Here is a 15,205-nt window from a genome sequence, read left to right as displayed (position 1 = left end):
ACTGTGCCGAAACCCCTCTCTTCTCTCTTTTGAGGAGTGCACGCTGGTCGTGACTTCTTTCTGTTAGTGTCATATACCAAAATAGAACGAGGATTCGGAGGAGTTGCAAAACCGGATGACCTTTTGGTTACCGGTACACAGCTCCCATCCTCGGCTCGAGTTGTCCGCTCGGGTAAGCCAGGTCTAGAACAAATGCCTAGGTTATGAACTTAGAATAACTCAGCTTCATGCCGGATCCCTAGTAGGAACGCTTATCTGCATCATGTGCATCTGACTTTGGAGGCTCAACGCAGGGGTTGGGTCTGTCTAGGACAGGTGTACCAAAAAATGAAATTGACCATCCTGATGCATCTTACTTGCTACTACTTGCGCATTTATTTGATTCGGACTTGTGTGCTGACTGACTTGTGAATATCAGGAATAATATTTTGAAAATTGAAAAAAAAAAGAAATAGCGGTTAGGGAATTGATTGTTTATTTTTGAAAAGAAAACAAATGCCCAAATACTGTCAAATTTAAGAAAATGAAAAAAAAAATGTCTTATTAGTTTGTTTTATTAAAAGCTAAGAAAAGAAAAAAAAGTCGTTGTTCTGTTTTGTTTTTCAAAAAAAATAAATAGAAAAATATATAGTTTGTCTTGCTACGAAAATGAAAATGAAAAAGAGTCTTATTTTTAAAATGGGTTTTTTATTATTTATTTGCTTATGAAAATGCAAAAAATAAAAAAATAATAATAATAAAAAAGAGTCTTTCATTATTTGTCATATATATATATATATATATATATATATATATATATATATATATATATATATATATATATATATATATAAATCCGAAAAGTTTTTTTTATTTCCAAAAGATATATATATCTTTATTTGTTGCGAAGAGTATTTGTCTTGCCAAGAAAATTCAAAGTAAAATTCCAAAAAGATATGTCTTGCAAAAAATAATATAAATATCTTTATTTTCCATGGTTGATAAAACAAAAATAATAAAAATGTTTTCTTTAAAAAAAAAATCCGAAAATATTTTCCCTCTTCTTTAAAAATTGAAAAGAAAATTCAAAATTCAAAAAAAAAATATTTTTTTAGAAAGCATTTCTTTTATTAAAGGTAAAATTCCAAAAAAAAAATATTTTCTTTCTTCTTTAGAATAGGAGAAAACAAATGAAAATTCAACAAAAAAAATATATCTTCCTTTTACTTTTGAAATTTTCAAAGTTCTAATCAAAAGAAAAGGAATTCTTAGAAGTCTTTCTTTCAAAAGAAAATCAATCAAAAATCCAAAAAAAAAATATACTTCCTTTCTTCTTTTAAAGCAGTTCTTTTACAAATTCAAAAAATAATAATAATTTAAAATTAGTTTATTTTACTTTATTCGTGACCTACCCGAACTACGCGGGTTTGATTCTCACCGGATGTGAGATACGTAGGCAACCCTCATCGGGTCCAACCCCCCTTTTGCTAAAAAAGCCAAATATAAATAAATGACAAAAAATATATGTCAAATTTTAATTTTGTCATAAAGAAGTCAGGTGATGCTGTTTTGTCATAAATAACCGAATGTTCCTGAAAGGGACGCGGGAAGGCTGACTTTGCATAAACAGCCACCTTTGGGGTCAGTTTTTTAAGATTTGGCCCAGTTGACCCACACAGCCTTAAAAATCTTTGTCCCCGAGACGTTGAAAGGCCGTGCTTGCAATATTGAGTTTTCTAATTTGAAAAATGATAAAAATAGTCATAAAGAAGTCGGGTGACGCTGTTTTATCAAGACATAGCCGAATGTTCCCGAAAGGGACGCCGGAAGGCTGACTTTGCATAAATAGCCACCTTTTGGGTCATGTTTAGGATTTTTGGTCCAGTTGACCCACACAGCCTTAAAAAATCTTCGTCCCCGAGGCGTTGAAGGGCCGTGTTTGCAACACCAGATTTTATTGTAATTTGAAAAGAAAAAGAAAACAAAGAGTCAGCGGTCAAGTGAATACCGTTTGAATTTTAGTCAAAATAAGCCGAGCCAGATTCGGCCGCGTCCTAAACCGTTCTTGCCGAAATAGCCTTAGAGTATCTTTCAATTGTCGAAAGGTTATTTTCGTAAAAGAATGGACAAGTTTGTAAAGTGACATAAAATAATCCTCCCGGCCTCAAAATTCATGTGAAATTTGGAAGGGGCCACATTTGCAAAAATAACCGTTTGGTTGCATTTGTCAAAACGAAGAAGAGGAGCTGGCCGTTTGTAAATCTTTGGATTAGATTATGTGGGTTGTTTGATTTTCGAGTTTGTTTTAATATGAAAATTGAAAAAAAAATGTTTATTATTGTTTATCTTTTATGGTCCGAACTACGCAAGGTCTGATTCATGTAGGGTCATGATACGTAGGCAATCTCCATAAGCGACCACCACCACCAAAAAAAAATGAATAAAGGAAAGTGTGGGAGATTTTCAGAGGGGCACAATTGTCTAACTGCTTAGGTGCATTGTATCTCTGATACATGATTATCTGTCAAATGCCCTAACACTAACGTGATGGCTTCCCTTTGCTGTGTTCATATATAGAAAAGTGGTTGGTTGTGGTAACTCTTCCCTGCAAAGCAAAGTCAGAGGACAATGGCTCAGAACCGCAGAACCGAGTGGGTCGGTACTGATGACCGACAACAATTGGTCGAACGGAACAACGGGTTGGTAAAAGAAGTAAAAATGTTGAGACAGCATGTGGCAGACATGTATCCGGCATGGATAACGGGAAAAGCACCACCCCCTCCACCGCCAAGCCTCTTGAACTCGGTCATTTCCCAAGCACCCAACACCATAATGGAAGATCCCCCATACTCTCCATCCCAACCCACTTATGGCAGCTTTCCCAGCTACCCGAGTAGCTCCATCACTCCTCAAAGCTTCTCCGCTCCCCAACACCACTTCTTTCCCCGCCATACTTCATTTTCCAGGTACCCGGCTCCACAAAATGCCTACCCACCTACACAAGCCTTCCAAAAGCCACCTGGATCAGGTTTCCGGCCCTGTCAACATGCAAGAATGAAGAGGTTATTGAAACGAGGAAAGACTCTCACCCCTATCGGAGTATCTTATGCCAGTCTGTTTGGGAGGCTAAGGCATGCTGGCTTGATTGAGCCGCTCCCCGCATGTACTCCAGATCCACTTGCAAGGAACTTTGATCCGGCAGCGCGATGCGCATACCATTCCAATGTCGTAGGGCACAACATTGAGAGTTGTCGTACTTTAAAAAGGGAAGTAGAGAAAATGATCCAAGAAGGGCGGATTGTGATCGATAACAGTGACATGGAGCACTCGAACCCTATCGAAAACTTGTTGACGGAGGTTGATGATGATGAAGCTGGCAATGGTCTTGGCAGTATTGATGCAAAGCTCAGTGGCTAAGATGCCAGTTTTTGATAAAGTGGGAAGACACTTCGTTCCTTGGTTAGCAAGAGAGAAGCTTGTGGTGGCTTATTTTGTTGTCATTTCTGTTGTTTGGATTTTTAGGGTTATAAGTTGGATACTGTCTTGTGTCAGACTGTCTTAACTTTCCATTTTGTCATAGCGGTTGTTTAAATTTTGTCCAGTTTGTTTTAGTATTTTTGTTCTAGATTGTTTTGTTTGTTTTGTTATTCAAACCATTTCACCGGTAGTCTAATACAAATCCGGTCTTTTGTTGTTTCCATTCGTCTTTTTGTTTAGTCCTTTTACCATTTTGTTCAATGCCGATTCTAGTGACATGACATGCGCACACAGTTTGGGCCTAGTCTTTAAAGTTAATCATAAAACCCCGGAAAGGCGATCAGACCATTTAAAGAAAATAAGGACAGTTTGAGATTATTCAGAGCTTGAGTCATGTGGAACTGGGGCAAGTTAAACACAAAGAAAACCGTTAAAAGCAAGATTCGCCAAATTGGCATGAGGGTCGGTCATGATAATGAGAGTGTCACCCAACAGTGCTTTAGAAATGACAAAGAAAAAATAAAATGTTTAACATAATTGTCAAAGTCCAGCACCATCGGAAGAGACTATAAACCTATGTTCAATTGTGTTGTTTGCACTTGACATGTTTTGAAGACTGGAATGACGAAGGCATTTTGTTCTGTTACCTAAACAATTATCCTTCGTTAACCCCTTTTGAGCCTTATTTATTTTCTTTCATACCCCTCGTTCGGAATCAGTAGCAACGAAGAAGAAAAAAGAGAAAGAAATGAAACAACAAAAAAAAAAGAGAAAAGAAAAGAGAAATGATTAAAAAAAAAAGAAAAAAAAAAGTCAAATGGAAAAGAGGAATTGGGAACTACGTTTGACCTGATTCCTCAAAGAGGATACGTAGGTGCTTCACGGCTCGGTCATAATTTTGAAAAATGAAAAAAAAAACAATTAAAATATCCCCAAGCAAGAAACTGGGGCAAAGTTTGCGTTTGTTGTAAATAAATCTAGTTCCGAAGGTTGTAATTAATAACCCAAAATCGATTCATTTTTTGAGCCTTTAATACCCTTTTCTTTCTAGCCCTATCCAAAACCCACATTACGGTCCAAAGAAAGACCTTCTGATCAGTCTTCAAAAGATGCCGAGTCAGACAAATGAGAGTCTTACCGGTGAACATAACACTCTGTTCCACAACAGAAAGGATTCTAAGCCCCAGCAGAAAGAGTCATACCGGCAACACGCCAAATCCCCAGCTGGAAAGTGATATAACTGAGAGAGTCTTATCTGTGAAAACCTTCACAAGCACCATAAGGCGGTGAAAGCTGAGAGAAAAACCAAAATGAGAGAGGCTTGATAGTGAAAACCCTTCGGGCACTACAAGTTGAATAAGATTGAGAATCAGATTGCCAGTTGAAGGTCTTGAAAGACGATTGATGATGAAGGATAGGCCACATGTGCATGTCATGACCATTAGAGTCGGTATCTGCGTTTGATAGGTTTTTGTTTATAGTGTCTTTTGTTAAAGAGTCATCTTTTTCCTGTGCCTTTTTATTCTGTTCCCTTTTATCTTTTTCCTTTCATAGAAAAATTCCCCAATAGAGTCTGTTTGGTCAGACAAGTGAGAATTGACTTCAAAATATTCCATTAGCTTTCCCATTGTACAAGATGAGATCTGACTATTACATCCAAATGGTATAGTCGGCAAGGAACAAGCGCGAGACCAGTGTCAAGGAAGATATCCCCAGCAAAAGGGAATTGACAAAAGGGGTGACGAATGTCAGGAGGGATATCCTTGCAGAAATCAAAAGTTATAAACCTCGAGGCCAAGGCATGTGGACAAATTAAGGAGAGCAATGAGCATGATTTGGGAAATTCATGCGAGACTAAAAGGTCGGGAAAATGCAAGTTTCCGTCTATGCCACAAAAGAAGAGGGATATCCCCAGCAGAATGGGATTATCCCCAGCAAAGAATATCATCCCCAACAAGTTGTGGAACGCAGAGCAAGGAAGGAGAAAGGGAAAAGCCATCCCAGTAGGAGTATCACAACTAACCACCATGTTTTAAACTAACAAATTTTGTTTGATTTGAAACAGGTAAAGGAAATGGAATTGATGCCAAAATGCATGCCGCAAGGGATATTATCAAACTGGGGCAAAAAAGTTTCCTTTCATTTAGAAAATTTTCTGGAAGTCAGGTACCCATTTGGGGAAAAGTAAAGATAACACCAGTCTCAAGGGAAGTGGTCTTTAAACCAGTGTGCCCCCAACATAATAAGTTTCAATGGAGGAAGTTGTTCCCCAGCAAAGGAATCAGAATCCCCCAGCAGTGTTATCCACGACAGCGTTATCCCCAGATGATAACATTTTACCCCCAACAGGTAAGTAAATAATTCCCCAACAGTGTTATCCCTAGCAGTTTCGAGGAGTCCAACACAAGTTTGGTGAAAATCGGTATCCTCAGCGGTTCCTTTCGGGGAAAGGCAAAACGAGTCTCAAGGGAGTTAGTCTTCAAAGGAAGAAGCTAATAATAATAATAATAATAATAAATAATAATAATAATAATAATAATAAATAAAAAATAAAAAATAATAATAATAAAAAATAAAAAAATAAAAAAGGGAAGTAGTTTGCAGGGGAATGAAACATCCTACTCAAAAGGAAGTAGTTCTGGAAGGAGTAAGATAACATATTTACTCAGTAGAGTTATCTTCAGCAGAGTTATCCCCAGCGGATCATCGAGATGTAGAAGCATCTTCGATGGATTTTTTGACCAAATTTCAAGAGGGTCGGACAACCCATAATGGGGAAGGTAGAAAGGGAAAATTCATCCCAAGCAAAATAATCCCCAGCAAGTATTCGAGGTAGGACATTTTCAAGTCTTAAGGATATTTTGGGTTCATCCGCCCTCGAATAGGATATTTTGGGTTCATCCGCCCTCGAATAGGATATTTTGGGTTCATCCGCTCTCGAATAGGATATTTTGGGTTCATACGCCCTCGAATAGGATATTTTGGGTTCATCCGCCCTCGAATAGGATATTTTGGGTTCATCCGCCCTCGAATAGGATATTTTGGGTTCATCCGCCCTCGAATAGGATATTTTGGGTTCATCCGCCCTCGAATAGGATATTTTGGGTTCATCCGCCCTCAAATAGGATATTTTGGGTTCATCCGCCCTCGAATAGGATATTTTGGGTTCATCCGCCCTCGAATAGGATATTTTGGGTTCATCCGCCCTCGAATAGGATATTTTGGGTTCATCCGCCCTCGAATAGGATATTTTGGGTTCATCCGCCCTCGAATAGGATATGTCGGGTTCATCCGCCCTCAAATAGGATATTTTGGGTTCATCCGCCCTCGAATAGGATATTTTGGGTTCATCCGCCCTCGAATAGGATATGTCGGGTTCATCCGCCCTCGAATAGGATATGTCGGGTTCATCCGCCCTCGAATAGGATATGTCGGGTTCATCCGCCCTCGAATAGGATATGTCGGGTTCATCCGCCCTCGAATAGGATATGTCGGGTTCATCCGCCCTCGAATAGGATATGTCGGGTTCATCCGCCCTCGAATAGGATATGTCGGGTTCATCCGCCCTCGAATAGGATATGTCGGGTTCATCCGCCCTCGAATAGGATATGTCGGGTTCATCCGCCCTCGAATAGGATATGTCGGGTTCATCCGCCCTCGAATAGGAAGGGAATACATCTCATGTCTTTACCATCAGGCGCCCACCTTTATAACAAGGGAATACATTCCACGTCTTTTCCAATAGGAGACGCACTTGCTAAGTCTAGTTTTGCCAATAGGAGACACACTTGCTAAGTCTAGTTTTGCCAATAGGAGACGCACTTCCTAAGTTTGTTTCACCCATAGGAGACGCATTTCCTCCTAAAGATTATTTTACCCATAGGAGAGGCATTTCCTCCTAAGTTTGTTTTAGTTTACCCATAGGAGATGCATTTCCTCATAAGTTGTTGAAATCAGGAGCCCGCCTGAAGAGAGGAAAGACGTTTTATTTTAAAAATTGTTGAAATCTCGCCAACCTAAAGAAAGGAATGTCATTTTATTTTAAAAGCTGTTTATTTAAAGTCAGGCGCCCACCTGTAATAACAGAGGAATACATTTCAGTCTTTAAATTTCATATTAGGCGCCCACCTGTAATAACGAGAGGAATACATTTCAGTCTTTAAATTTCATGTAAGGCGCCCACCTGTAATAACGAGAGGAATACATTTCAGTCTTTAAATTTCATGTTAAGCGCCCACCTGTAATAACGAGAGGAATACATTTCAGTCTTTAAATTTCATGTTTGGCGCCCACCTGTAATAACGAGTGGAATACTTTTCAGTCTTTAAATTTCATGTTAGGCGCCCACCTGTGATAACGAGAGGAATACAGTTCAGTATTTAAATTCCATGTTAGGCGCCCACCTATAATAACGAGTGGAATACTTTTCAGTCTTTAAATTTCATGTTAGGCGCCCACCTGTAATAACGGGAGGAATACATTTCAGTCTTTAAATTTCATGTTAGGCGCCCACCAGTAATAACGAGTGGAATACTTTTCAGTCTTTAAATTTCATGTTAGGCGCCCACCTGTAATAACGAGTGGAATACTTTTCAGTCTTTAAATTTCATGTTAGGCGCCCACCTGTAATAACGAGTGGAATACATTTCAGTCTTTAAATTTCATGTTAGGCGCCCCCCTGTAATAACGAGTGGAATACTTTTCAGTCTTTAAATTTCATGTTAGGCGCCCACCTGTAATAACGAGTGGAATACATTTCAGTCTTTAAATTTCATGTTAGGTGCCTACCTATAATAACGAGTGGAATACATTTCAGTCTTTAAATTTCTTGTCAGGCGCCCACCTACATAACGAGCGGAATACTTTTCAGTCTTTAAATTTCTTGTCAGGCGCCCACCTACATAACGAGTGGAATACTTTTCAGTCTTTAAATTTTATGTCAGGCGCCCACCTACATAACGAGTGGAATACTTTTTAGTCTTTAAATTTCATGTCAGGCGCCCACCTACATAACGAGTGGAATACTTTTCAGTCTTTAAATTTCATATCAGGCGCCCACCTATATAACGAGTGGAATACTTTTCAGTATTTAAATTTCATGTCAGGCGCCCACCTGAATAACGAGTGGAATACTTTTCACTCTTTATATTTCCAGTGTTGAAGTTGGGACCCCGCCCATAATAACAGAGGAATACTTTCCAGTCTTTTCATTTCAAGCGTTGAAGTTGGGAGCCCGCCCATAGAACAGAGGCATACATTTCAGTCTTTACTTTTCAAGTGTTGAAGTTGGGAGCCCGCCCATAATAACAGAGGAATACATTCCAGTCTTTACTTTTCAAGTGTTGAAGTTGGGAGCCCGCCCATATAACAGAGGCATACTCAGTCTTTTTATTTCAAGTATTGAAGTTGGGATCCCGCCCATGAGTCAAAAGGAAGAAAAGAGGCGTCTTGAAAGAAACAGCTGGTGAACATTAAATCATGCCCAGCATAACAAGTCTGATGAAGAGAGTCGTACCCACCAGAGGAACCGCCGAAAAGTTTGATGAAGAAAGCCATGTCCCTAGCGGACCGAGCAAAATGATGAAAACTGGTGTTCAGAAAAGCAAAGGGTCAGTGTCATTCCCAAATCCATGAAAGAAAAGCACCGGAAGAAACGCAAGCAGACAAGAAAGCAAGGCAACAAGAACAAGTTACAATCTAGCCTAGCTTCTTGTTTTCTTTTAAGCACGGTGTAATAAGGAGATCGGTAAGCAGTGATAACAGCATGCAACAGTAACATTGCAGTCCCACGGTAGTCGCAGCTACCAAAACTTCCCGAACTACATTAACCTGATTCCCCTTTAGCCAGGGATATGTAGGAAACCTTTGAAGCAAAGGTTCGGTTAAATCTTTTTCAAAAAATGCTTCACACGGATTACTCAGATAGGCAAAAATCGCTCGCTTTATCTTTGCGCGAAAACCCTTCGTGTCTTCGGGCAAAGAGGGGCAGCTGTAAGCACGTGATTTTTGCCCTATATGAGAAATACTCCCAAAAAATTCAAAATCAAATGATTTTCCTTGGTGTGCAATTTTGTGAGATTTTGTGATATTTTTGGATAATTATTTGTATTTGTCTGTGTTTGCTTATTTGTTAAATTAATAAAAAATACAAAAATATGTCGCATTTTTGCATGTAGGATTTAATTCTATAATTGATAGTAATTAAATTTGTTTTACAAAAATTTAAAATTACAAAAATAGGCATCTTTTTGCATTTTTAGCATTTAATGTCCAAATAAATAATTTTATGTTTAATTATTACTTAATTGTGCGTTAATTGTTATGGGGAGTTAATTTGCACTTTTATAACTTAATTTAGTGCTTAATAATAATTTAAGTATTTTTAGAATTTAGTTTTAGAAAAATAAAAGAAGAAAAGAGAACAAAAATACAAAGAAAAATCGGATTGGGCCACTTCTTCAAGTTTCAACCCCAGGCCCAAATAATTGCCCAATCTTCCCCATGACCCAGTCCACTTCAGACCGGGTCGACCCGGTACGCCCCATTAACCCAACACCCACTCTTCATTTGTCAAAAACACAAAACAAAACAAAAGAAAAAAGGAACAAAAAACCCTAAACCATCTGCCCCCTCCATCTTCTTCTTCTCCAAACCTTCAAACTCTAAGCTCCCAACCATGGCTGCTCGTACCAGCCTTCTTCTTCGTCGTCAACACCACCCTAAACAACGACCATAGACGCCTGAACCGCCGGACCCCCGTCGAGCAGCAGCTGTCGCTGCTGCTGCTGCTTCACGTTCTTCTTCATCCTCAACCCTACTCCGTCACTGCCCTCGTCGTCCAGCCCTTTCCTCCATGGATGTCGTCGACCAGCTGCTCCTGTTCTGCCTCACTTCATCTTCTTCAGCTTGAGCATCGCCATGACTAAGTTGTCTCCGAGCTGCTGCTTCATCTTCCTCCTCGACGAACAGCTGCTCGACGTCCTTAAGCCAAACAGACTCATCGAGCTGCTGCTACTGTTTCATCTTCTTCAGCTTTGCCATCGTCGACCAGCTTCTTCTGCCTCTTCCCGTTCACGATGATGTCGAGCTCGCCGGAAAACCTTCCCAAACCATCATAGCTTCTGTGGTGTTTGTCGTTACTGTTTCGACGTACTTCTTAAAGTCGAGTTAGTCGTCGAGTTAGTCGTTGAGTCCGGACAGATTTATTCCCATTTGAGGTTTGTCGAAACAGTCCATACAATCGAATTCGTCGTTGTTCATCTCCGGTTAGTAAGTTTTAGAGTTTTATTTTGTCCGTATTTTGTTTTGATATTTTCGAATCTAAAATCGGCAAATGTTTGTTTTGTTCATGTCTATGGTCAGATATTTGATTTTTGGTTTTGTTCATGTTCATGTGTTTTTGTTGAATTAATTTTCAGATTTCAAATGGAAGTTAATTAGTTGTTTTTCATGTTTACTTCATGTTTGTATTGTTGTTTAAGTGAATATTTGTTAGTTTAGTGTTTGTTAGATTCAAATTGAAATTTAATTAATTATTTCTTCAATTTGTTTCATGTTGTTATGTATTTTCCAGAAATTATTAATGTTGTTTGAGTCATGTGAATCCGTCATGTTTGTTGCTAAAAATAGATTTAATTCATGTTCATCTTTGTTTGAAGTTCATGTTTAAATCCAGTGATTTAATGTGAGTTTATGTTTGTTTTTGATTTGTTTGATTTAGTTTGAATCATGTATTTTGTTGTTTGTATTGTTGTATCCTTGCTCATACATTCATGGTCTAAATTAACCAGGATTGGTTCCCGATATGGTTAATTCATTCCATTAATTTTGAGTTGTGTTGTTCATCGTGTTCATATAATTGTTGTTGAAGATTGTTGAGAAATTGGTCATCTTGATCATATTTTGGTCAAGTTATGATTAATTGAGTGTTTAGAGCTGATGGGAGTAATTTGGTAAATTGCATTGCATTCGGGGGTAGATTTGTAATTGCAATAAGGTCGGAGGGGTAGTTTGGTAATTGAACATTATTTTGATTCTTTATGTTAAGCATGAGGGACAAAATATAATGGGGTGGGGTTTTTGATGTACTTGTTTAATATAATGGGGGACAAGACAAATTATAATGGGTTGTGTTGGATGTATTTATTTAATGTAGGCATGGGGGACATGGTTTAAAATAAAGAAGACATTTAATAGTGGGGACAAAGCATGCCATTGGGGGAATAATTTGGGGTTGGGAATTCAAGACAAGGTCTTGCTATAAATAAGAGTTATTGTTGAACATTAAAGTGGACTTGAATATTATTGAGAGGATTTTTGGGGAGAGAGTTTAATACTTGAGGTTGAACATAAAACAGATTTCTACACTGGAGAGCGGACAGACTTGAATCATTTTGAGAGTAAAAGAGAAAATGCAATTTGAACTTTCACTCGAATAATTTCCGTTTGCTTTTCTCAAGTGTTATTCAAAAATCCGAAACTACTGCCTCTTGTATCTGTTCTCTCTTCTGCTTGGACTGTGATTGCACTTTGGTATTGCTGAGTTTTCAATCTGTTACTGGGTTATTCTACTGGTTGTTACTGATTTGCGGTGTTGCTGAATCTGCTGTTGCTATGGTATTATTGCTGCTGACTTCTCCTTCTTTTGTTCTTGTACTGCTGTTTCCAGGTACACATTTGTACAATCTCGGCTTGAAGCAAAAAATGAAATATTAATCAAGCTTTGTTCCTGTTGAATTCCTCCTGTTTAGATTTGTGGTTGATATAATTTGTCTTTCTTCTTATAAAGATGTAGTCGAATGATTAATGAATAATGAGGTTGCATATGTATACTTTCTTCATCTAATAATGTTAGTTTAAATTAATCGGAGAATAATTAATCTGTTTTGATATTATGGTCAATCTCATGTTCTAGTATTATCGAATAACAGAATATAAAAATGAAAGCCGTTTTTCTTTGTACAAACTCGATCGCAATTTTCCATTCGCATTAGCCGTAAACTAATAACTAATAAGTTACGTTTTTCAGCATGCAATTAATTAAGAAATTTTCTTTTATTTTTAGAGACAAACTTAATAGAAAAATGTAGTCACTATAGGTTTATCCTTTAAAATAAAAATGAGACGAGCCTCGCCAAATAAATCACAAATCGACGGGGCCCTCAATAAAATACATAACCATTGACTAGACTTTGGATTTGGTCGTTTAATGAACCTTCACGGCATCTTCCTAAAATAACAATACGTTAGACTCTTTAGGACGCGCCTTAATAAATCTTACCTTCTTAAACTCGGGTGCGCGTTTATGTGACTCAAATCCAAATCTCAACGGAGTCGAAATGTATTTCTAATTACGGGTACATTGATTGTGATGTGGTTCGAGATGCGTGTCCATGACGTTGCAAATTCCTTTTAAAAAAATAAGAATGAGATGAGCCTCGCCAAAAAAAATACAAAATTGCGGGGCCCTCAGTAAATATTTGTTTTCAAATTGCTTAGCTTTCGGGATGGACCGTTTAGCAAAATTCCACGGTCCTACCCAAAATAAATACGCTAGTCGCTTTAGGCGCGCCTTTAATAATTTAATTTCCTTAAACTCGGGTGCACATTGATGTGACCCAAATCCAAATCTCAACGGAGTCAAAGTGTATCGACGACCACGGGTACATTGATTGTAACGTGGTTCGAGATACATTTTCACAACGTTGCAATTCTTGACAAAAATAACAGTAAATGATAAAAGCGGTTAAAAGTTAAAATTTGCACATAAGTTCATATTCGTATAAAATCAGATAATCAACCCAAATATAATAGTTGAGCGACCGTGCTAGAACCACGGAACTCGGGAATGCCTAACACCTTCTCCCGGGTTAACAGAATTCCTTATCCGGATTTCTGGTACGCAGACTATAGTATGGAGTCATTCTTTTCCTCGATTCGGGATTAAAATTGGTGACTTGGGACACCCTAAATCTCCCAAGTGGCGACTCTGAAATAAATAAATAAATCCCGTTTCGATTGTCCTTTAATTGGAAAAAACTCCCTTGTACCCTCGCGGGTGCGTAAAAAGGAGGTGTGACAGCTCTGGCGACTCTGCTGGGGAGAATAACCAGAACCACTGGTTCAGGGTTAAGAATTCGAGCTTAGAATAATTGTTATTATTTGACTTTATTTATTATCTGATTTTATTATATGTTTTAGCCTAAATGTGCAAAATGTTGCTCTTACCGCTTTGGTATTACTTGGACTGTATATATAAACTGTGCCGAAACCCCTCTCTTCTCTCTCTTGAGGAGTGCACGCTGGTCGTGACTTCTTTCTGTTAGTGTCATATACCAAAATAGAACGAGGATTCGGAGGAGTTGCGAAACCGGATGGCCTTTTGGTTACCGGTACACAGCTCCCATCCTCGGCTCGAGTTGTCCGCTCCGGTAAGCCAGGTCTAGAACAAATGCCTAGGTTATGAACTTAGAATAACTCAGCTTCATGCCGGATCCCTAGTAGGAACGCTTATCTGCATAATGTGCATCTGACTTTGGAGGCTCAACGCAGGGGTTGGGTCTGTCTAGGACAGGTGTACCAAAAAATGAAATTGACCATCCTGATGCATCTTACTTGCTACTATTTGCGCATTTATTTGATTCGGACTTGTGTGCTGACTGACTTGTGAATATCAGGAATAATATTTTGAAAATTGAAAAAAAAAATAACGGTTAGGGAATTGATTGTTTATTTTTGAAAAGAAAACAAATGCCCAAATACTGTCAAAACTCGGACGAAATTTTAAGAAAATGAAAAAAAAAATCTTATTAGTTTGTTTTATTAAAAGCTAAGAAAAGAAAAAAAAAAGTCGTTGTTCTGTTTTGTTTTTCAAAAAAAAAAAAATAGAAAAATATATAGTTTGTCTTACCACGAAAATGAAAATGAAAAAGAGTCTTACTTTTAAAATGGTTTTTTTATTATTTATTTGCTTATGAAAATGCAAAAAATAAAAAAATAATAATAATAAAAAAAAGAGTCTTTCATTATTTGTCATATATATATATATCAGAAAAGTTTTTTTTATTTCCAAAAGATATATATATCTTTATTTGTTGCGAAGAGTATTTGTCTTGCCAAGAAAATTCAAAGTAAAATTCCAAAAAGATATGTCTTGCAAAAAATAATATAAATATCTTTATTTTCCATGGTTGATAAAACAAAAATAATAAAAATGTTTTCTTTTAAAAAAAAAATCGAAAATGTTTTCCCTCTTCTTTAAAAATTGAAAAGAAAATTCAAAATTCAAAAAAAAATATTTTTTTTTAGAAAGCATTTCTTTTATTAAAGGTAAAATTCCAAAAAAATAAATATTTTCTTTCTTCTTTAGAATAGGAGAAAACAAATGAAAATTCAACAAAAAAAATATATCTTCCTTTTACTTTTGAAATTCTCAAAGTTCTAATCAAAAGAAAAGGAATTCTTAGAAGTCTTTCTTTCAAAAGAAAATCAATCAAAAATCCAAAAAAAAAATATACTTCCTTTCTTCTTTTAAAGCAGTTCTTTTACAAATTCAAAAAATAATAATAATTTAAAATTAGTTTATTTTACTTTATTCGTGACCTACCCGAACTACGCGGGTTTGATTCTCACCGGATGTGAGATACGTAGGCAACCCTCATCGGGTCCAACCCCCCTTTTGCTAAAAAAGCCAAATACAAATAAATGACAAAAAATATATGTCAAATTTTAATTTTGTCATAAAGAAGTC

Source organism: Nicotiana tabacum, chromosome 21, assembly GCF_000715075.1.
Source record: "Nicotiana tabacum cultivar K326 chromosome 21, ASM71507v2, whole genome shotgun sequence".
NCBI lineage: Eukaryota > Viridiplantae > Streptophyta > Magnoliopsida > Solanales > Solanaceae > Nicotiana > Nicotiana tabacum.
This window is presented reverse-complemented; position numbering follows the sequence as displayed.